Genomic DNA, 25,174 nt, shown 5'->3' with positions numbered 1-25,174 from the left:
CGCTCCACCACTAAGTTTTGTCTCTAGCCCTCTTGCTTTTTACTTTAAGTTGTCTGGGCTAGCCTTGAACATACTCTGTGGTCTAAACAGCTCTTAAACTTGAGATACTTATGCCCCAGCTTCCCGGGGAACTGAGAATAGAAGTTTGTACCTCAAAACCATATTATTGCCTTTTTAAAAGTTTTTTTTTGTACATTAATCTTTCATCTACTTAATTATTCCTCCATTTGTATCTCTCTGATACTGACATTTAATTTGTATATTCCTTTTGTTTGAGAAACATTTTTCTTGCCTAAATTTTTGTTATAGTATTAGTGCAGCCCTGATAAACCATGTGTGGCTGTATTTTAATATTCAGTAGGACCGTTTTTGTCTTTAACTGATTTTTGTTACCATAACTACACATGTTGCATGATATTCCCACATTGTTTTCTAGTACCAGTTTTTCGACTCCTTTCTCTTCTTGATGCTCGCTCCTTATTCTTCCTTCATTTTCCTTCTCAGTCCTATTCTTTCTCTTCCTTTTTCATTTATTTTTTTGCAAAAGAAATAAATCTTGCTATAATTTCCATTTTGTTTATAACTATTTTTTAATCTTATGTTATTGTTTGTGGTAGTAGACATCAAAACCAGAGTGTTTAAATAATAATTTTCAATTTTTAATTTTAAAATATGTTTTAGTATAAATTTTTATGGTTTCTAGTTAGGAAATACATTACTACCACTTTACTCCCCCACCAATAGATAAATAATGCAGCCTACATGTATGACTTATGTATGCTTTATAATGGCCATTTAATCAGCATAGTTCTTAGTATTATTTTCTTGGTTCCTGCAAAGGCTTGGCCCATACTTTTACTTTTTGGTATGTTAAGAGTGTTCATAAAAATCTTCATCTCTTTATTTGTGTGTGTGTGTGTGTGTGTGTGTGTGTGTGTGTAAATGAACTTGTCACATTTACAGATTGCAGTCAGAGGGGGAGCTGGTTCCCTTCTTGACTACTTGGATTTCCCGGATTAAACTCTGGTCTTAAGGCTCAGTGTCAAATGCCTTTACCTGCTGAGAATCTTGCCAGCTCATTTTCATAGTAAAGTTCTTAAAAATTAAATGAAGCCAATTCATGCATTAACAGCTACACGGCATTTTGTGAAATTGCCTCTGTTACATTTCTAACAATTGCTAGCAAAACAAAAAACATCTACTTGGTTTTCTTGATTTATAGTTTATTTAGCCTATTTAGTAAATTGTTTAATGAATTCAACAATTGGTTCTAATTGGCTCCCTATTATTTTCTGATTGTTGAGCTATCATATAGAAATTACACAAAATATACAAAATTCATATGTGTTTCTCAAGAATCAGTGTTTATAAACGACCCTTCTGTCTTGTTTCTCTGTCCAGAGTGTCTTTGGTGCTCACCATTCTCTCGGGAATAGATCAGTGCTGTCAGGAGCAATTGTGTCTCATGTCAACAGAACCCAAAGTTATTTCCATGCCTTGTTCTAGAGATCCTTGAAGTGGCTGAAGATTACCTATCTATGTAGAATACAATTTCTATGTATCTAAAGAACCTAATTAATCTGACTATATGCATAACAAACATAAGTGACTATTAACCTATAATACTTAATACCTGAATAACTTAAAGACTAAGATTTCCTATCAGAATATTAAACAATCTTTAAACAACTGTGCAGTAAAGGAAGTCAATGACCTCAAAATGTAAACAATGTTTAAGTATCTTGATCAGAGGTGGAAATATATATAATGCAATATGATAAATATGTTCTAAAAATTGTGTCAATATACAAAATGTCACATCTGTGGTTTATACTTTGCTGTCTTGTGTATTTTTGTCTCTACTCTGTAATTCTCTTCTTTCTCCCCCTGCCCCCCACCCCAAGTTGCTCTACTAAAAGCTGGAATTAAAGTTGCTGATCCTAAATTCATCCCATAGGGAAGACGCTTTCCTTCTTCCTCTTTGATAGGGGTTGGCAGTCTTTTATAAGGAGGTCTCCCTCTTTCAACATGATTTACCAGGTGGTTATAAGATAAAGCTGGGGACTGGAGAGATGGTCCAGAGGTTAAGGAAGATGCTGCTTTTATAGAGAATCCAGGTTCAATTCACAAAACACTCATGGTATCTCACAACTATCTGTAACTTCAGTCCCAGTGGATCCAATAGCCTTTTCTGACTTCCACGGGCACCATACATGCAGCTAAAACACTCACACATGAAATAAAATGAACAAATCTAATAAAAAATTTTGAAAAAGTAGATAAAGCTGTGTGATCCCGTGGAGCTAATTCCTCCTCCAGGAAGTTAGGAGATTTCTCTGCTCCCCTCCTTCCCTCCCCTCACAGCCTTAGCTTCTAACTAGCTGGCAAAAGCAGTTGGAGAAGAGAGACCTCCAGAAGAGAGGACAAGCCCCCACCCAGAAGGAAGGGAAGGCAGCATAAATACTTTCCTTGGGGACTGAGTTTACTAGAGCATCACATGGAGAAATAACCAATGGACGGAAATGCAGCGTTGAGGGCCTATCTTATCCTATAGTAGTATATTCCATCTTTAATATCAAGACATAATCAAGGAATCCACACTGCTAAAATTTCTTCTTTCTGTTTTCTCCTTTGGTTCTGGGGATGGAGCAGGTAGATACTGTATTACTGAATTACATTTTTTTTTTAAAATTAACTGTCTCTAAGATGTTTTCTTAAAGTACTGTTTCTTTTAATCTACAATGCAATATTTCCAACTATTTCTTCCTCTACCTAGCCCCCTTTTAGAACAGCAGGGTAATTTTTTAAACAGGAAAACTTACATTCTGACTTCATCAGAGTTTTCCTTGTATAATAATCATTATCTTCTGTTTTTCTTTATCACTAAAATTTATATTTAGAAAGTCTGATTAAAGTTTGTCAAAACACGTTTATTTGCTGGACTTCCAAAGTGTATCCTAGCAGGAAAGTCTAGTCATCGAACCTGGGTGGTGCTTGAAATTCTCAACTCCATATTGCATTAGGGTACTCTTGTCCCTTCGTGACCACTTTTGGAGCACTGGCTTGGGTGTGAACTCAAGACACCTTCCAGCCATGTCCTGGTTGATCTCAACTGTTTTCATGAGTTTAACAGCTACCTCTGGAAGGACTCTGAATGACTGATTTTCTATGGGAGATAAAATCAAAACATTATTTAGAGTGGATTAAATTCAATAGCATCTAGTGGTAAATGACTGCATTTGTTGTATCTAGGCTGTTGTTCCCATGTAAGTTAACTTGGAATGGGGTGTTTTAGGGGAAATTTGTCACTGAGACACTAGCTCTGTTCTTTATTGGAGTATCTAAACTGAGGGAAAACACACACACTCTAATCTTCCTGCTTCATGAGTCTCTGGTTAAAATTGTCACCTCTGGCTGGAATACGTGTCAGCAAATCTATCTGTCCTGGTGACATCTAAAACAATAGATGCTACTCTACAAGGACCATCTACCTTTTTAATAATTTATGTCATGGCACTAAATAAATAAAAGAGCAAAATGGAAAAAGCATCCCAAGCTGTCTTTTCTCTGGATGTTCATTTCTGGGGCATACACTTTAGTGAAAGTATGCTTCTTAAAACCTATATAAGTTAAATAATTGTTCCTGAAAATATGTGCTTGCATTTCCGATTTTACCTCAAGAGAATGGCAGAGATGTTGAAGTACAAATATTCTTGTTACCATACGCATGAAATTGGAAAGAAACCCGATACATTTCTAGTAATTTCACACAACATTCACGGACTTATTTCACTCAGCATTACTTGGCTGCATGAACCCTTTTGTTTGGGGGTGGTAAGAATAACTTCACTTATTATTTAAGTTCTCTTCTACTCTAATTTATTTTTCCATAAGAGGATTGGTAATTGCCTTTCTCTGAGTTGACAGTCAATCTCTTAGATAACGTGGGCCACATGGTGTCTGTTGTAGCTGTTCTCTTTGCCATGACAGTGCCCACACAGCCACAACAGCATAAATAAATGAGCGTAGCTGTGCTTCCTGAAGACTTTATTTATAGATATTAAAGTGTCAATTACTTTAATTTGCATGCCATTAAATACTATCTTCCTTCTGACTTTAAAAAAATGATGTAAATATAGAAATCACTTAGGCTTTCAAGACATCATCAGGCTGTGTCAGGCTGTGGTTTTGGACCAGTGCAGTTTGCTAACCCCTAGTCCAAATCATTGATCATTAATTCTTATTCATTTTTCTTTTTTTTTCTCATGGTTTATTTTTTTTTATATTTAAAAATTTCCATCTCCTTCCCTCCTCCTCCCCCCTCCCTCCCCTCCTCCTCCCCCTTCCCTCCCCTCCTTCTCCCCCTTCCCTCCCCTCCCCTCCACCCATACCTCCCCTCCCTCCCTCTCAAGGCCAAGGAGCCATCAGGGTTCCCCACTCTATGCTAAGACCAAGGTCCTCCCAACTCCCCCCAGGTCCAGGAAGGTGATCTACCAAGCTGAGAAGGCTCCCACAGAGCCCGTCCATGCAGAAGAATCAGAGCCCAGAGCCATTGTCCTTTGCTTCTCAGTCAGCCCCCGCTGTTGGCCACATTCAGAGAGATGGGTTTGGTCGCATGATCCATCAGTCCCATTCCAACTGGAGTTGGTGATCTCCCATTAGTTCTGTCCCACCGTCTCCATGAGTAAACGCACCCCTCTCGTTCCTGACTTTCTCCCTCATGTTCTCGCTCCTTCTGCTCCTCATCAGGACCTTGGGAGCTCAGTCCAGTGCTCCAATGTGGAGCTCAGTCACCTTCCCCATCTGTCGCCAGCTGGAGGTTCCCTCACGGTCCTGACTTTCTTTCTCATGTTCTCTCTCCTTCTGCTCCTCATCTGGCCCTTTCTCTCTCTTCCTCCATCACACATATAGTGTTATTGATTTATTTTTGCAACTGAAAAAGGTAGCCATTCATTATTTTATTCATTTCCCCTCCATAAATAAAACTATCAACTTGTAGTATAGAAATAATACAGAAGTATGGCAATTGTTATTAATATCCTTATTAAGGTGTTATATTGCTATTCATTCATATTTAAATATTATTTATAAAGGTCAAATGCAAGGTTATCACATGTATTCTATAGTAAGGTTTTGTTACATGCTTGCTTATAAATAAAATAACCAATTTAATAACTGCTTTAACCAATTAATAATGCAGCCATGATTGTGAGTTTAAGTTTTCTTCTATCAATTACTAACCACAGCAATTAGTTAATCATAAGATCTCATTGCCACTTATAAATAATGATTTAGACTCCTCTAATTTTTATTAGATTAAGTTAATACTTGATGGAGGCAAGTTTCCAATAGCTTCATTTACCAAAAATAACCATCCAATTAATTTTTTTGAACTGATTTTAAAAATAAATGGGGTTGAGGAGTTGAACATGTATCTCGATGGTCAGGCACTTTCTTAGCACCACAAAAATGAATGTATGAACAATTAGTGAATGAAGGCATATCTACAAATCCACTGATGCCCTTCCCATTGAGATGTGGGAGTGGTGGGCTCTCCAGAGATATGCTCCATCACTCGCGTACAACCAACAATATGCCACAAAGTGACACAGTGAGATTTCAGGTCTAAGTTAGAAAGGGTCACACCATTTTTGACTCTCTCAGAACACTTATTCTGAGGGACTCTGACACCAGAGTAAGAAGTTCAAGTCCTTTGGGTTGCACTGGCAGATCCAAATGTGGGGTCTGGATAATAGGTTAATTTAAAGCAAGTATATTGATGTCCATTTGAGTTTATCTATCTTGGATGCTAAGTTTAGTTGGGCTTCCACATGGCAGCAGCCCCTGACAAGCCCTGCCTACGACAGTATCAGAATTTCAAGAAGAAATTACCTAGATATGCCATCCTTGATTTTCCAACTCACAAAATTGTGAGCATATGAAATGGTGTTTTAGCTGCCACATTTAGGGATCTTTATGTTGCAATAGTCACTGGAAAGGAAGCCGTGAAGCAGCAGTAGAGCTAATGGGTGTCTCTACTTCAAGATTTCTGTCTCAGTTTAAATTTCAGGGCTGTCATATATACCTGTCTGAACTGAGAAAATTAATCCATACCTGTAAGCACTATTTTACTCATTTTTGAGACTGAGGTGATATCTAGACTGAAAATTTTGTGTAAGAATTAAAATACATAGACTTGTGGAGTGCCTGACACATGGTGAACACTCTATACCTATTAGCTATGACTGTGAAGCACACACAAGTTGAGCTTCAGAATCTTGTGACCTATACAGCTCCATATTAGGCTTTGGGCTCTGCTGTTGCCATTTTGAAATGCTATAAATAACACTTGCACAAGTACCTTTATACCTTCGTTTGGCACTAGGCACTGTAAATTAGGACTGTAATCTCAGTTTGTGTGTGCATGTACACATACCCATGAAACTATAATATAGAAAATGGCTGTCTTCATTTCCTGTATTATTAAGTATGGCACTCATTAGACAACCAATGGATCTATGAATTCTTTAATTCTACAAATAATGAGATGTAACTTTTGCTAAACTGTAAATGTGGGGTCCATTCCAATAGAACTGGTATCAAATCAGACTAAACATACATTTCCTGAAGAAGTTCTTTCTTGATGCTGAAGACATTAACAATCTTTTCTTCTAACCTTAAAAAATATGGTGTGGATGGTCATTGATGGGTACCCGACTGCATAAGGAAAAAAACTTCCTTAAAAAAAAATCTAATTATAGCATATTGCCCATCATCAACATCTCCCTACACATCTTCCCTTCCTTCTTCCTCTCTTTGGCCCCTGGAAGATTATACTTTAAAGATTTTTGAGATTAATGGTTCTGGATACCACATAAATGGATCATATTGTTTTCCTACACTTGGATCATTTCACGTAGCACAATGACCTCTAATTTTATTCAAGTTATCATAAATAACGTTTTTTTTTCATTTTTATGGCCAAATAATAGTCCACTGTGTATAGCACATTTTTAATCCATTAATCAGTTGATTATGTTTGTTTCATGGTTACTGAGAGAGGATAGAGTTACAATAAACTCGGACAGGTGGGTGTCTCTTTGACAGATTGACGCCATATCCTCTGGCTGTACATCCCTGCAGTGAGCTGACTGGAATATATAGCAGTCTATTTGTAAGTTTGTGGAGAGCCTCCACACTATTTTTCACGATGGCTGTGCTAATCTGCATTACTGCCAAGGATATAGAGCTTCTTATGAAGCATCTACTGCACACTCACTCCCCAGTGTGCACAAGAAAGGCCTTATTTTAGGGAATAGTTAATAGTTAATAGAATTAAAAGGCGTAGTATTTTAGCAGTCAGTCTGGCAATCAGCTACTTCCCTTTAAAAAAAGACAAAACCGTCAACTACATGGCCTTGGCTAAGTGACCTAAGGAATGTGAGATTCCTTGATTAGGTAAAACAATAACGTAATTGTGGGTTTGTTGCAAAGATTAAATGTATAACCTAATAATCCCTCTACAAATATTGTAGCTCTCCATTTAAAAATTCCAGTTCCCCATTAAGAGATGTGTTTCCAGGGGTTGGGAAGCCAAGAATTAGAGAGTGGTGGGAGTACAAGTCTTTATTAGCAATAGACAACAGCCCAGAACTTCGCTTTGTAGTTAGACAATACTTGATTATAAAATAGTTTTCCCCAGAGGAATATTGTCCTTTTGACCTGAAAGATCTTGTTCTTAAGTGGCTGCTTTGGGATTTTTTTTTTTTGATACTGCAATATACTGTGTTGAATTCCATGTAAGAACCGACTCAAGATGAACCAGAGGGATAATTGAATTTTCATCCTGACTCCATGGTTGGCTATTCCCTTGCCTCCGGCCTTCCTACCTGCTAATCCATCCAGGATTCTGCCAGGGCTTAACCATCCCAGGGCAGTACTTATATGTGCTTCCTTCCCAGATATAAAATCTTTAGGTGCCTTGTGTTGTGTGTGAGAGCAAAGCTACATTATTTAACAAGTAATTAAATTTCTTCAGCAGTCTGCTCTCTTAAAAACGTTTTCCTGTAGATGTCACATATCCTTATTTTGCTACTACTCTTTAAAATGGAACTTTTATAACTTTTGTTTTTATTTATAGAAAATAGCTTTATTCTCAGATTGACAAATTTTCAATTTCTTTGTGTCTGGGTGAAATTTTCCCAGCTTGTACATCTCATCTAAATCTTGCTTATTTTAATTTTCATCTTGTTCTTTGACAGTTTTATACAAGTATATATATATATATGTATTTTATACATATATTTTATACAAGTATATATATATATATATACATATATATATATTTTGACACTCTCTCCAACCCTTTCTTATTTCCCTTTGATCCTTATCAATGCCTCCCCTTGGCCCTGTTTGTCCATTTCCCCTCCAAAATTTGTGACTTTTGGTTCTGTTTGGTGACCCATTGGTTTAATGAGGGTCATAGGCATTTTATGACTAATGTTAAGAATGCAGAATTGCAGCTCAAATATGATTCAGGCATTCTTCATTCCCTGCCTGATATTAGAATTCAAAAAAATTATAAAAGAATCTTTAAAATATTGGAAACAAAAAGAATGTGTATATTCAATATTATTTCATGTTTGTAGCAGTGAAAAGTCATAAAATTAAAATATGGCGAAGAAGGAAAACGTAACTGTAGGTGAAAGAACTGCTGCCTAAACCGCATGAAAGGATGGACAAAAAGCTTCTACGTCAAGAAAAATTTCCAAAGTAGTCATTTAAAAATTGATCTTTTTGATTCTATTGGTGAATATCAAGAAGTACAGGCATATATCAAAGATATTGCCTTCTTAGTGCCAGATCATGAAAATAAAGCAGATGTTGCAGGGGAAAAAGTTCCATAAAATTTCTGGGTTGACAGCGCATGTAATTTTATGTTCACACTGTACTAGTAAGGGTATAGTGGTACTCACTCTAAAACGCCAGCATATATATTTTTCATTTATTCTTATTATTCTCTGATACAATACACCCTGACCACAGTTTTCTTTCCCTTCACTACCTCTTTCCCCCAGATCCACTCCTCTCCCATCCCCATTCAGAAAAGAGCAGGTCTCTCAGGAATATCATCAACTGAACATGATGTCAGAAGATGCAATAAGACCAGGCACAAACCCTCATATGAAGTCTGGGCAAAGCAACCCCGTAGGACAGAAAAGGGTCCCGAGAGCAGATGAAAAAGTCAAAGACACCCTCACCCCCACTGTTAGGTGTCCCGCAAAAATAGCAAGCTAATAGCTATAACATGTATGTAGAGGACCGAGCACAGACCTGTGCATATTCCATGACTGTTGCTTCAGTCTCTGTGAGACCCTATGAACCCTGTTTATTTGATTCTGTGGCCATGTTCTCCTGGTTTCCTTGACCTCTCTGGCTTATACAACTCTTCCTCCTTCTCTTCCATGGGTTCTCTGAGCTCCAAGTGGAGAATCCCAAAATACCTTAATTTGAAAAGATTTTGAGACAGCCACGTCATGCCCAGAAGATAGCATTTCACAGCACCCTTTCCCATCCTGCTAGATTTACACTCTGTCACCATGTCCTCCATGTTTCCCGAGCTTTCATGGCAGTGGGGTTAGCATGGATGTCCCACTCGGGTCCAAGCACCTCATCTCTTTTCCTTGGGCCATTGACCATTTCTGCATCTCTCCACTGACTTTTGTCTACTGTAAAATAAACTTCTACAACCAGGGCTTATCTCAAGCACAAACTCACGGCAGCTGTGTTTACTTACCCAAGGTGACAACCAAAATTCTGGTGTATATGGGATACATGATCTCCTTAGTAAGTGAATAGTTGTCGGGGAGGAGAATCATTCATCTTTGAGGATATGGCCATTGGTAGGTTTCCCATGCTTTACTGGATGACTCCACACCCGTGCACGTATGGGCACCACTAACTGGATTTAATAGCCTTACTGCACCCACCCTCAAAAATGTCCAGCAAACATGAAGTTAGGGTTGGGGTTAGACTGTATTAGAAAGAAATAGGGTGAATTAGAGGGCAAATGGAAGTTATATAGGATCATGTTTTATTATATACATGTATGATATTCTCAAAAAATTAAAAAAAATATTTTGGTGTGGACCTAGAGATCTGCCTTAGTTGGCAGAGTGCTTGTCTAGCGCACATAAAATTGTGGGTTTGATCCTCATTACCATAATCGAGCGTGATGACACAAGCCTGGAATTCTAGCACGTAGGAGGTAAAGGCAGGAGGATCAGAAGTTCAAATCCATTCTCAGTTACATGACGAGTTCAAAGCTAACATGAAATACAGGAGACTGTGTCTCAATCACATAAATGAACACAAATCTCCTAGAGGGGTGTGGCTCATTGGGACATTGCCAGAGCTTGTGCTGAGCTTGGGTGATGCTTTGTCCTCAATCCCCAGTGCCAAAAATTAAAGAAAGCAAATTTTAAAAATTCCACAGAACATTTCTCTGAGACATCGTGAAGATCACCTAAGCTTTTGGAAAACTGGCCCAATTGTAAACAATTCAAAATCTGCAGAACGGGAAAAAGTGAGGACGGCAATTGCTGTGTGACCATGTGAGCAGAAGATTCCATTTGAGTGCCAATCAAAGTCAGCAAAAATACCCAGAAAAATTCAGGAAATAATTTTATTTATTGATGTATTTAGTAAGGATATATTTAAAAGATGATTAGATAATTTGGAGGGAAGTGATAAAAATATTTTTATGAAGAACAGTGAGTGGTTTTTCTGTGAGCCCACTTGAGTCCCCGTCAGTTGACTCAGCCATGTTCTTCTGGTATCCTTGACGCCTCTGACGCCTCAAATTCTCCCTTTCCTTCCTCCTTAGACTCCCTGAGCTCTGCCTAGTATTTGGCTGGGGAACTCTGCGTCTGCACCTGTCAGTTGCTGGATGGAGTCTCTCTGGTCTCTTGATGATGATTATGCTGCACTCCAGTCCTAGCACATCCTGCAGGCCTGACAGACTGTGGGTCAGAGGTTTGTGGCCCAATCTCTCCGCTTGAGGCCTTGCCTGTTTACAGAGGAATGCCTGACTATAGTCAGGATGTAATACATGAAACAATACATTTTTAAAACAGGAAAAAAAAATCTGTGTTTTAATAAGCAAAACCAATTTTGTGAAATACAAAGGCATTATAAAAACAATCAAAATAAATAAAATAAATTGGAAAAAATGGGAGGAAAACTTTTCTAGTTGATAAGTTAAATTTCAATAATACTTATGTAAGAATATGTGAGAATATTTGTTACCATATTTATAAAACCATTTACCTCATAGTTACAATTATAGAAGTGAAGGTGATAAACTGACTAAGTTTGTTTCCGCTTATAATTTAAAGGTACAAAACCGTTCCTAAGAATAAGATATAAGCTTCAGCTGGGAGGTATTGACACATGCCTTTAATCTCAGCACTTGGGAGGCAGAGGCAAGTGGTTCTCTGAATTTGAGTCCAGCCTGTTCTATAGAGTGAGTTCCGGACAGCTAGGGATACACAGAGAAACCCTTTCTTGAGACAACAACAATAAAAAGATGCAAATTTCAATACTTTCATAAATATATCTTTACTAATTTGATTATATAATAATATAAAGCTATCATAGACATACAAAATAATTGTTGTAAAATGTTGAACTACACCAATAATAAATTCTAAGCTGGGAATAGACTTGCAGTGAACATGATGATCTGATGATTCCTTTGATTTATAAGGTACTTGTACAGATCAATAAAAAATTATATTTCAGCAGAAAACTTAGTTCAGGACGTGAAATAGGCTTAGGAGAGATAACCATCAAGACAGAACAGCCGAGGCCAATTACACTATAATCATAAGCTACATTCTAATCACAAAGAAACTAGTCAAAACAATTAAAATGCAGTATTGTCACCTATAATTATTTATCCTGCAAAACGTAAGTGGTGGCAGGGTTTATCATAGGCGTGTGCCAAATGCGGCGTGTGCTTTTAAGTGACAGAATTTGAGGGGAGATGCAGACTGATACAGGAAAACAATATCAGCTCCTGTTTTATCAGCCACAGCTAAGGATCACAGCAGCAGACTTTGTCATCTCCCCTGTGTGGTGCTAGAAGTCGAGAACAAGAGGTCGCCAGGATGAGGGGCTGTGCAGGATAATTTGCCCATGTTTTTGATGGTTTTTTGGCCATTGTTGCTGCTGTGTAGCTTGTGGGGTGTTCTCACTTCTGCCTTTATCTTCATAGAGTGCCTGTCCCTGTGTGCATGTCTGCACCCGTGCTTAACTGTCTCTCCTTTTGTAAGACTCAGTCATGCTAGAATACACTCATCCGAATGACCTGATCTTAACTTGGTAGAGATTTCATTCTTGTGGAAATTTCATTACTGAACAGAATCCTATTTGTACGCAATGGATGTGAGGACATCAACTTAACCTGAGGGAGGGGACTTGTTATTGTTTGAACATTGCCATATTCTCTACAGCTTCACATACTGAGTGTTTGTTTGTTTGTTTTTCCTGTGGGCTGTCCTGGAAACTTCAGGAGATGAACTTGGATGGAGGGAGCAGGTGTCTGGAGGTAGGGTTTGAAATGTCTTGCCTCTCCTGCTTCCTCAATGACAGAAGGTAAAGAACTGCTTCTCATGTGATTATCACTAAGACAATGGATAAACTTTGACGGAAAACCTTTGAAGCAATGAGCCCAAGTATCTTTTTATTACCTTAAAAATACCTTCTCAGGTATTTGTCACAGTGGCCAGAAGGTAGACTAACACACTGTTCAATCCATGGCAACTGGCAACGTCTAAAAATTTGTTTTGGTGCTGCTTACTGAGGTAGGAGGAAGCAGACATTCTCTCATAGATGTTAGGAATGTCATGGTATGATCATTTAGGAAGCATGAATGTCAAATGTATATACCCTTTGTTCAGGTATTTGCATCCCTAGGAAACGCTTTTACTGTTATATATGCAAGACACGTGCTTATTGCAGCATTATTTGTAAGAGAAAAACAGAATTAATCTGTGCACCGATTGAAGAAATGATAGGTTTACTGTTCATGTTACCCCCACGCATAAAACACTATGATGCATTTTCCTCTTCTGGCTTTGCAGATGCTAGGCAACCACTCCACCATTGAGCTGTACCTCCAACCTTTTTAACTGATTCAAAGAAATGAAGTAGGTTTATTCTTACTCATTAGGAAATACTCCAAAATGTACTAAGCAAGGTTGCAAGAGATGGAACAATTTACTTGCACGCTTATTTGGGTAAAAAAGAGAAATAATTGTATTAGACATAAGGATTACTTCTTTGAAAAATGTATAAGAAACCGGGTTTTGTCTGGGGATGGGAAAGGAAAAATTTAATGATATAACTGCCTACCATGTTTATCATTCATATCTGTTTTTAATCTCTTTTTTTCTTGTTTCAATGTCACAAAAGTGAATGCTAAGTAAAAATGTGAGAGAAGTCTTTCGATATTGCCTGAGGTAAAGATTTTGTTGGCAAGAATCTTCTTCTAAGGATGGAGATATGGCACAGCAGTTAAGAATATCTGTTGGTCCTGCAGAGGACTTTGGTTTCCAGCACTCATGTTGGGTGCCTCACAACTGCCTGTAAGTTCAGTTTTAGGGGATCTGGTACTCTCTTCTGGCTTCCAGGAGCATGCACCCTTCTCTCTCTCTCTCTCTCTCTCTCTCTCTCTCTCTCTCTCTCTCTCTCTCTCACACACACACACACACACACACACACACACACACACACACAGAGTTGCCCAATAAAAATGAATATTAAAAGAGAATATTCCTATAGCATTATTCTCTCCAGGGCCTTTTGATACTTTCTGGGGAAGAATCTATTATAGTTTGAAGTGAGCATGCTCTGAGACTTCATAATTACTTCATCTTCTTTGTGGGAGAGGATGTGGTCAATTGCAGACAGCCTCAGAGTTTAATCAGGTAGATCATAGAACTCGAAAGCACTATACATATTATTTTGATGAAGACTGAGAAAAAAACATATTAATTATTTTAGGATGAAATACAAAGTCTAGGACTATTTAGCATTTTATTAAAACAGTGCTCTATCTCAAGGTTAAAATTGTCTGGTGTAGGGTCTGCCTTTATTTACTGCGACCAACCAGAGTCAGCCATGTGAGACGGCTTCCTGTGGTGAAAGTAATACCCGCACAGTCTCTCTCTGCTCATTTGTTCCCTAGCTATCATTTGAAGGCTGGTTAAGAAACAGTGAGTGCTTCCAGCTCACATGGTAGAAGGAGTGTTTTAATAGCTTTACATTTAAATAATTTTCAAGATATTATGCTAATCACCTCTGAAGAAAAATTACTTTAAGAATGCAAAATATGTGAAGTGTTTTGCTGAAAGGCAAGAGTCTATTCACAAGCAATAGAGAACTCTTTTTCTTTTACCAATTTTCATTCCGTGTTCCTGTAGGATGGTGAGTTGAAAGTCACTTGTGCTCTGTGAGACTTCTTCGTTTGGCATTTGAACCACTTTCTTTCCTTAACAGAGAATTTTGAAATTTGGATTCATTTTTGGTTTGGATGCCGTCCATTGCTAAGGTAGACATAATCATATTTGCTCTTCAACTGCCAGATTTTTCAAATCTGTCAAAATAATTTTCTTGCCTGGTCAGGTAATTGTGAGCCAGCTACAGGATCCAAGGAGGCTGCATCTGTGAAGGCTGCCTAAGTTTAGAACAGCGCGTCCTATAATCTCAAAGTACTTTCCCTGAACATATTATTTGAGCTACTTAAAATAGACCCCTGGGAAAAGGACTTTCTTGTTCTTTATAGTTCTAAACATCTGGAAAGACTTGGATAATGCAAGATGACTAAAAAATAGTGATGTTCTTCCTGGAAGCAGCCGTCACTCTTGGGTAATTCTGTCATTCTTTTGTGTCCTTACCTCTAATTTAATTTACAACACTACCCTGTACCCATTCATCTGTCTGGAGAGCATGCACAGTCCTTGCCATCTTCCCTTCACCTCTGGTAATTGTAAGTTTTATAAACTTTGCCCTTAGCATGTATCGTAGAATCATTTCTCTCTTCTCTGAAATTAGACGGGACCCCAGATCTTTTCCTTCAATGATGAGCTCGGGCGATGAAGAGTCTTTGGCTTACACACTTTCTGATGCACATGGGCTACCAGTCACCAGAGAAATCGTGTAAGATATGTCTTATCACCATCATTCAAGGGTTGACAAGGAACACATGACGTAGTGACTCAGTAGCTCATTCAAAGTCATGTTGGCACAAATTGAAATCAGGTCTCATGCTGGTTGAGTTTAAAGCACACTAGTGCATCATCTTTTTATATTAACCATCTATTCCATGTGATACAATCTGTGCATGTGTGCACGTGTATGTGTGTGTGAGAGTGAGTGAGTGAGTGAGTGAGTGAGTGAGTGTGTGCATGAGATTTGCCTCTGTGGGCTCTAAATTCTTCTAGTATAAATTCCAAATGCAACTATGCATGTTTCTCCCTTTATCTCACTCTGTGTCCTATATTAACAAAGTAGTAGTCCAAAATACTTGGTAATAGTCTATAATTAGTTGGATGTCTTCACTATATAAATTCTGGGATAAATCCAAAGCTCTAGTCTTCACTGGGAATCTCTCTTGTAAGAACGTATGTGGATAGAATTGCGAGTCATTTTATTCTCTGAAAACATAAAAAAGAATCTGTGAACACAGGTATTCATCTCTTCAAACACATGAAATTCAAATACAATTGCCTTGGCATTAAGTGTTTCAATTTGTATGCAAGATGTCAGAGTTATATAATCTTTCTGTCAGAGATGCTTGGGTGTGCTCACTGGCTTTTCAGATTTCCTCATGCATAAGCAGATGTACTTGTAAGGACAAGAGTGCTCTCTGATATATGGAAAACTTTATTAGCTCTTTGTAACAGAAAAAATGTCTTTTCCAGCTGTGGGACATTTATAAGAGAATGGGTGTCACATTAGATAAATGTAGGGCCACTTGCAATACAATTGTTTTTCATCTTCACTTGTTTTACCCCCCTTATGATCCTTAATTTGCATTCCCAAGATTTATATGTTGGGGCCGGGGCCATGAGTAAGAATTAGAAAATTATTCTAGAATCATGTCAATCCCATAATCACGTTTTAAGGGTTGTCTTGTAAAAACTACATCTGACCCTCTCCATCATTTTTGTTCTAGTAAAACCATTCTAACAACAGCTATTTAAATTGAAGAATGACAGCTTTAGAGAGCTAAGATTTGGGTTGACTTGTAGATTTTCACTCACTAGTGTGACCCAGAGACACCAATGTCTGTAGGTGTCATTCATTTTTCCTGAAGAATTACAAAGAATAAACAAGAATAAGGCACTGGAGAGATGGCTCAGAGGTTAGGAGTACATATGGCTCTTACCGAGAATTCAGATTCGCTTCCCGGCATTAGCACTCATATGGGGCAGCTCACAAATGTCTGTACTTCTAGCTGTACACACACACACACGCACACACCACACAATATAAAACACACATCTCTAAGTGGGAATAAATAGGTAAAGATTTTGAAGATGACAGACGATATTGATGCATGTTGAAGCTGTGATAAAGTCAGAGCAGAAAAGTATAGTGAGGACACAGATCAGGGCAGGCGGTTAGGAGTAAGAATAATAAATAATGGTGATACATATTAATACATACCTAAATTTATGAAAATGTCATAGAAAGTTTTAAAAAAAATAAAGAAGAAATGGTATACAGAATCATCAAGAAGTTAAAGAAACGCAGTAAGTCCACAAATTCGCGTCTGAGTGAGCAGAGTGGAGGCCAATGATTACAGGTGAAATAAGAATGAGGGAATCTGCTGAGATGAACACAAACTTAGCATCTGTTTTTCAGAGTTTTCCAGCTGAGTAAAACAGTTGAAACAGGAGGTTTGCTTGGGTGCTAGATTAGTGTGCGGACAGTTTAGTAAGACTCTGCTTCAAGAGAAAAAGAGAATAAACTAATCTGGACGACTTTTGAGGGCAGTTTTAAGGACTCGCTGAAGCCACGATTATGACCACTGGCATTTTTAAGCATGTGTTGTATACATGTTACCTCATTCCACGTTAACAGTCCTTAAAGCTAGGCCCCTATGCAGTCCTCTTTTCCTTTTGCAGATGTGACGTGGGTTAATTCTCTCAGCAGGTCATATAGTGAAAGAACTGGAGTAAAGGACAACGATCTAATCAGATGATACTGAGTAGAAATATAATAAACTTATTTTTAAAACAAAATATTTTGAGTGTTGGCTTATTTGTTTCTCCACCTTTACTTGGGTAAAAATGTCACTCATCCAACATGTTATGCAATTTATATACATTATAAGTAATGTATAAAATATCATGTGAATGCAATCATGCTCAGGATTTGTTGACCAACACAAAATGTACTACATGATTTGTGTGTGTGTGTGTGTGTGTGTGTGTGTGCTTTTTGTTTCATTTGGGTATTTTTTTTGTCTTTTTGGTTTTCTTTTTTTTTTTTAGTGTATCTGTCTTGTTGCCCAGTTTTTTTCCTTTTTTATTTCCTTTCTTTGAGGGAGAAAGAGAATTAACATGAAGTTGGGTGGATAGGGAATTAGGAGAAGTGGGAGAGGAAAGACTATAGTCTAAATCTATTTTATGAAAACAATTTTTAATAAAAACTTACAGCAGATAGACACAAAATTAAACAAAATTATTTAAATAGTCAGTTATGTATATACAACAATTTACCAAATAAACATAAAAAGAAAACATACTGATTTAATAATGATTATCTGAGAATACTTAATTCTCAATGTACTTTTCTGTGCTGCAAACTTCTTTTTATAAAAGTATTATTTTTCAGAATACTGGAAACAAAGAAATTGCTGCTATGTAAAGCTTATATTAAATAAAGGTGATTGAAAGGTAAGGTCAGGAGAAAGGGACGCAGAGGAGATTAAGCAGGTTTTTGTATGGAGCCGTAGTAAGCTCTCCCTCTTCTTGTTTGTCCCAATAGATGGGACAATGGGTAGCATAAAGGTGTATGAGTGAACAGCCAGCTGCCTTTCTGCCCTGTCTACTCACAAGAACTATTAGTTATCGTTTTAGTCGGTGTACTATTGCTGTGAAGTCTTATCAAACAAAGCATTTTCTTTGGGCTGGCTTACTGCTTCCGAGGTTTGGTCCATTATCCTCATGGTGGGGAGTACAGCGGCACACAGGCAGACATGGTAGCTGAGTGTTCTTTATCCAGATCCACAGGCAGCAGGAAGAGAGAGACCCTGGGCCTGGCTTGAGCTTTTGAAAACCCACAGCCCACCCCCAGCAACACATTCCTTTGGCTAACAAGGCTACACCTACTCCAACAAGGTCAAACCTAATCCTCTCAAGTAGTGCCACTGTCCTATGAACAAACATTCAAATATAGCAGGTATGGGGGGGGGGTCAAACAGCTTAAGGTTAAGCTGTCCTTAATTTTTTAGGAGCTGAATATTTATTCTTTTTTCTGTTCTTCATGTTTTTAATTTATTCATTGCTGAGCAGGAGGTTGAGCCTGGAGATTTACAGATCTATGGAAGTATTCTGTGCTCAGCTGCATTTCCAGCTCTGATCCGCAGAATATTTGCTTTCTCCCACTACTCCTTTTTCCCCCAGTGAACTGTACTGCATCCAGTAGTCTTGAATCTACTGCTTCAGAGCTACTTTGTTGCTTCTTAAATATTTTTAGACAGATTTTTAAAGTTCTGTCTCTAGGTATGGGTTTCTGGAGACAGTTTTTTTTGTTATATATTTTTTTCATTTCTTTGAGACAGGGACTCTCTACATAGCCCTGGCTGTCCTGGAACTCACTCTCTAGACCAGGCTGGCTTTAAACTCACAGAGATCTGCTTGCCTCTGCCTCCCAAGAGACAGGATTAAAGGCGTGTGCCACCATGCCTGGATGGAAACAGGCTGAGTCTTGGGAAAATTGGAAAAGAACTGCAACACTTGTCTCTTGTGCATATCGTGTATTTGTTTTCATTCTACGAGTTGGGATGGGAAATCTGTGACTTTGCCGTTTCTAAGTTAAATTATCTAACTGTAATTGATCTTTATGGCCAGATGAAGCCATTGATAGTGTATGAGAAAAACACATGGGTTCATTTCCTGCAGACTCTGAGATCATCTTGTTACCAGAGGATAAGCCAGGTGTTTTAGATATATGATGCCACTGAACAATGGTTTCCCAATTCTTTTATAAAGCAGCTAAGCATATTTTATTTAGAAATTTAGAGAAAGGAACCTTGGAATCTTTTAATTTTTAAGAATGATATATGAATATATATTATACAACTTGACTTGTTATAGTGTATATAAACACACACACACACAAGCACTCACACACAATTTTAAGCATGGAGACGCATTCCTAGAATGCCAGGCATTAATTACATTAGAACCCATCAGTCAAGATGGACTCCTCCAACCACTTGTAGAAGGCACAGCTTGCAGCATGGTTTGGTGAGTTTGCTTGGGACAGGAAAGTAATAATAGATGATCCTCACGGCTTTATAAGACCAAAGCAAGGCATTTAGACGGCAGTGCAGGACTGCAGGTCCGATGTGAGCCTCTCCATCTGCCGAGCCCTGTTCCTTTCTTCATTCTGTAGATGGATTCTTGGCTTTGGTAGATAGCTGGATGGGCATACATGTTTGGATACCTTCTCTTATCCTATTAGACAACACCAACTGGAAAACTTCAAATTGTCTATGAAATTTTTTTTTGGTTGAAGCTAGACTACACTAAGAGGGCCATAGAAACCTTTCCACTCTTTTTTTTTTTTCCATTTTCCATTGTGTTCTTCACAACAGTGACTGGAAGATAAATATGACAACATCTTGAGTAGATTTAAGGCAGAAAATGGCAAGTTATAAATATTAATATTAGTGTTCTTTTTGACACGGCTAGCCTCCCCACCTAAATTGCTGTTATAAGCACAGTGTGAATGACTACTGCCTTTACATTCTCCCTGATGGCTTTGTTCCTAAAGTCACACTGAGCATATGTGATTTAATACAAACACAAATGTTTGCTTTAGCTGTGCCCAAGACTTGTTATAACAGTCTCTGAAAAGTGAATTGTTTTGCCCACCGAAGACTTAAACTGCAAACTGATAATTAATAATTCAGGCATGTTAGTATTTTTTTTTTTTAGTCTTAGCTCTAAGACACTTTACATTTATTTGAAAACCAAGTGAGGGTTGCCTTAAGTAAACAAATTAAGTTATAAATTTTGATGTTCTGAACATGCCAGGGGCTCCTGAGTGTCTGTGAGTGAGCTGAGGACCTGATCATTCATTTTCTGTGTTGATGATCCTGCCTGGAACTGTAGAGCTACGTAAACTCCGCAGTGAGAAATGAAACCGGGAGGACAAAGCACCTCTTATCTTTATGATCTTTCCAGACTGGGCCATCTTTCTTGAGCCATCTTTGTCATGCCTGTCACCATATGCATTTATTCCATGTGCATCTTCTGTGACCTTACTCATACATACAAGGTTAAACATGAATTTGTTTCCTTGTCTCCTTTGAGCTTCAATTCTGAGCTATGTGACAGTCTTGTGGGTTTGGGTTTAACAAGCAGAGTTTAGGGAAAATATAGCATGTGGGTTGATTAATGAATATACAGTTGAGAAAGGCTGTTAGCATCAGAAAATGTCTGCTTCTATTCATGTCTTATTGAAATCTAGAGGTGTGTTGTGTAGCAAAGTAATTTTCATGGTATTACATATTCATTATAATTCGCACTATATTGAATTCAAATAATGCAATTGTAGTACATGATTAAATATTTCATATATGTTATACATGTATGACATATTTACAAAAGCTAATGAGTATGTTTTATGAGTTAGAAGCATAGTTACAATTTCTATAGTTTGCTGCCTGCCCCCTCTGCCTGGAGTCTTCATTTACAGATTCAGTAAACTATAATTCAAAGGCATTCAGACAAAAATTGTATCAATACTGAACATGTACCGACAAGGTTTTTTTCTTGTCATGATTCTCTAAACAATACAGTAAGCCAACTAATTGATTCACTCTATTTGGCATGAGTTATGTAGTGATGGTTCAGAGTTCATGACAGAGTGTATATAGGTTTTATGAAAACACAATAGCATCTTATGTAAGAGACAAATACCCGCAGACCAGTACCCTTGGGGGACTTGGAACCAGGATGATGTAGACCAAGAGTTCACTGTACATCTTTCCTGCTTTTCATATTTGTTCTGTTCTTATAAAAGATTTAGTTTAAAGTATAAGAATTTAGAAGGATCTTTGACATTGCCATTTAACAAACCAGTAGCTGTAGGTTCTTCCTAGGGCCTGTGACTTCCCAAGTCATGGATTTTTGATAGGATTTATGATGGAAGGCTTGATTTTTTTTTCCAGAGAAGGCCTCAAATCCATTCTAAGCATAGTTGGTTACCCCACAACCTTTGTGCCGCTGTTGAACCAATAGACACATCTTGCCTGGCAGGTCAGGACTGTGCGATGCAGGCGTCCCTGCGAAGTAATACCGCTAATGGTGTTTCCCCCCAGCAGCCTGCAGAGCCCCGTCCTGCACAATAAATGCTATCCAGAAAAGAGGAAGATTTCAGGTCAGTTTAAACTTGAGAAAAATCTGTTATTTTTTAAAGTTATTTTAAAAATAAGTTATAATAAGACAGGATAAGTAAAAACCAAGTGAAGTGAAAGCTTTGGGGTTGACGAGGTCAGCCAGGCAGAAGGCACAGTGTGGGTATGGATCCAGCGTTAGCAAGATATTCCTTCCTGGGGACCAAGTGTCTAGCGCAGGGGCCACCCTCCCATGAGGAAAAAGAAAACTGTGAGGTGAGAACCCAGACTCAGTAGACATGCTGCTGACTTCCTAGAAATGGAAAAGATGTTGGGTTAAGTCTACTAATACTCCTTTTCCAAGGGCTTCCATTTATAGAGAGCTCCATGTGTGCTTTCAGTTTTTGGCAAGAGTGGACTATGCACCGAACCCTACCATGCATGTTTCAATAAAGAAGAAAATATGTCAATGCATTAACCAGATGATTATCTCCCTAAATTTTCTGCTTTGCACTATTATGTTTTTTACATTTTCAGAATGTCAAACAATATTGTACACAGATATATGTAACAGGGGCAAAGGCATTGTCTTTAGACTGTAACCTCTAGATATAAATATAAGCAGTATGTTTCTAAGTCTTCTTATAGTTCCTCTATTTATAATAAAGGCTTTTTTAAAATCAAGAATGTTCTTAACAGTAAACATTTTGCTTTTGGAATATATCAGCTGACTTTAGAAACTAACCAATGCAGCAAGAAGCTTCTCTGGCCAAGACTGAGGTTAGTAGTTCATGAAGACACTTGTAACTGGTCAGGGTGCCAAGAGTAAGTGACTATGGAGTGCTCATCTCTAAGGAAATATCATCTATATCCACTCTTTCACTTCCCACGGCTCAGGGAACATTGGGGAAGAGGAGGTATAACGAATGTAAGACTCAGAGAATGGGAAGAGTGCCATGAAATACTATTTTCGTGGCTTTTGTACTCATGAACTCTCTGCAGCTATGGTTACCTGCATAAGACCTGCAAATCGAGTCAAATTGTGAAGGGCAGTCAACTTTCTAGTAGGCAGCACTAATTGGATTCAGTGGGCTACTAAAATAGGGTAAATGACGCAGTGGTGGGAAGGGTTGTGTTGAGGGTATCTGGGAGGAATGTGAGGGGGAGGTAGGAGTGGATATGGTCTAGATACACCGTTTATATGTATGATATTGTCAACAAATAAACACGAGATACTATATTAACAACAAAAAAATTAACAGATTTTCTTTTTGGTGTTTTTATAACCATTAGTTTTGACTGATGATCTCCCTTCACCGTCTGCTTTTTGCCCTCATCTCTCTGGTACCTACTCTTGCTGTATCTTTTCATTTCCAGCGTTTCGCCTTTAACTTTTGTATCTCAAGTGTTCTATTAAATCTCATCTTATACTCCATCCTTAAGATCTTAGCATGTTCCCTACCACAGAGTTATCTGCACAGCCATTGGTCACTGCGGCTGTTATTTGTAATATCTAGGACATGGAATCAAATTAGATGCCCACCAAGAAATAGATGGGTAAGGAAAATGTGGTACAGACACACAAGGAATTTTATTCAGATGTAAAGAAAAATGAAGTTGCAAAATGTACAGGAAAGTGGCTGTAACTGGAAAGTGTTATGTCAAGTAAGCCAAACAAGGCTCAGAAGGAAGAACACTTCTTTCTCATATGCAGGTCGGAGTTTCTGTTTGTTGAATGTCTTGGAGCTAGAAGGAGGCCCATGGACCTCAGCCTTCTCTGCAGAGGCAGATCCTGACCTCTTTCCTCTACCAGAGCATGCGCTCTCATGGGATTTTGTACCCCGAGTTCTTGTCAGACTACACTTGGTTGCAGCTGCCTGCTTGTCTGTTTTGCCACCAGTCAGGGGCTCTGAGGGAGCAGAAGTTGCATCTTTTTGGCTTTCCATCGTACACCAAGCCCCAAGCTAGGGCTCAGTAGGTGCTCAAAATATGTACTAATTGAATTTAAAAAACCCAACCTTCCCTCTGTCACTTTTGCCATGTGGGAGCTGAACTAACTCACTTCAGAGGACTCTTTCATGTGATTGTTATTTCTTTTCCATCCATGAGCTGCAGAGGAAGAAGCGTTGTTGAAGCCGTTCCTCTCTGTGAGAAGCCTTTATTGCTAAATATCCTTGTGTCTCGTGTCGCAGTCTTATTTGTTACTATTATTTGATGGCACTGAAAGCGCTGTGAATAGGCGCTAGGATGAGAGGTCATTTAGTTTTATATTATGACATTCAAGATTTTTAAAAAACAAAACCAGACATCTCAGGAAATATTTCATCCATTTTAAGCTTTCTGAAACTTTGAAAAGTAGATAATTTACCTTTATCTTCTCCGTGCCTAGCATACATTGGGATCTTGACAAATGTTTCAAACAGAACAATTGAGATGACTGTCTGTGATGTGTTTGAACAGCATTTTGTGACTAGCATCTATTAAACACTTGCAAAGCTCTCACTTGCTCGTTGGTGTGGGAGGCACTGGTGAAGGGAATGAAGAAAGGAGATGTTTTGTGTGACTGATGCCAACCAGGATACAGCATTGCCTGGCAATTCTACCCTGGCTTCCTGGTCCTGGTTGGTCCCTCCTGATTAGATGGCATGGGGGAACTACCCATGTGTGTGAACACATTATCACTTGGCCTTCTGTTTCCTGCTTACATTGGTTTTACATGGTAAACGAGGCGCAAATGTGAAGAAATAAAGAGTAGAATCTGGAAGAACAATGAAGGAAATGCAACGAGCCTGAAATCCCAGCTTTGGTTTCAGCAAAAACATTGGTAATTATTGTTGAAATTATTACCAACAGCTTAATCCACCCAGTTTTAGACATGCAGACTACCTGTGTATAGATCGGTTACTATTTTTGAAAATCAATTTCTGCTGTCTAGTACAAAGCCTCAGGCTTCCTGTTTTCGTATAGAAACAGACTTCTGAAATCTAAACTTAGGTATATATATGCTAGATAATCTCTAAAGATGGCTACCAGCTGCTTTCCTCTCCATTCCCAAGGCAAAGGTAGTTTCCTTTCCCTTCATTCTGAACACAGCCTGATCATGTGACTTCCTTTACCCAAGAGATCACAGCTTGAATGCTGTAATTCTGACAATTCCAGAACCAGCCTTTTGGGGGTATTGCCAACTTGCTTCTTCTTTCAAACCTGGGTGTTGTGTTAAAGTCTGAGAATCCTTAGTCCACCTTGGTGTAAGACACGTGAGGCTAGGCACATGGTGCTCTAGTGGGAAATATTACTCGTTCTGTGCATCAGTGAATAATGAATCTCTATCTACTATTGAATTCAAAGTTCTTAATTTTTAAAATTGCATTGATTTGGTGTATGTGGGTGTGTGGGGGTCATTTGTACCACAGTGTGTGTGTGTGTGTGTGTGTGTGTGTGTATTCCAGGGATTTAACTTGGGTCATTGACCTTGGCAGCTAGCACCTTTCCTGGCACGATCAATCTCCCTGATTTTAAAGTTCTTTTAGCATG

The sequence above is a fragment of the Arvicola amphibius genome, chromosome 7, assembly GCF_903992535.2.
Source record: "Arvicola amphibius chromosome 7, mArvAmp1.2, whole genome shotgun sequence".
Lineage (NCBI taxonomy): Eukaryota > Metazoa > Chordata > Mammalia > Rodentia > Cricetidae > Arvicola > Arvicola amphibius.
Note: the sequence above shows the minus strand (reverse complement) of the source record.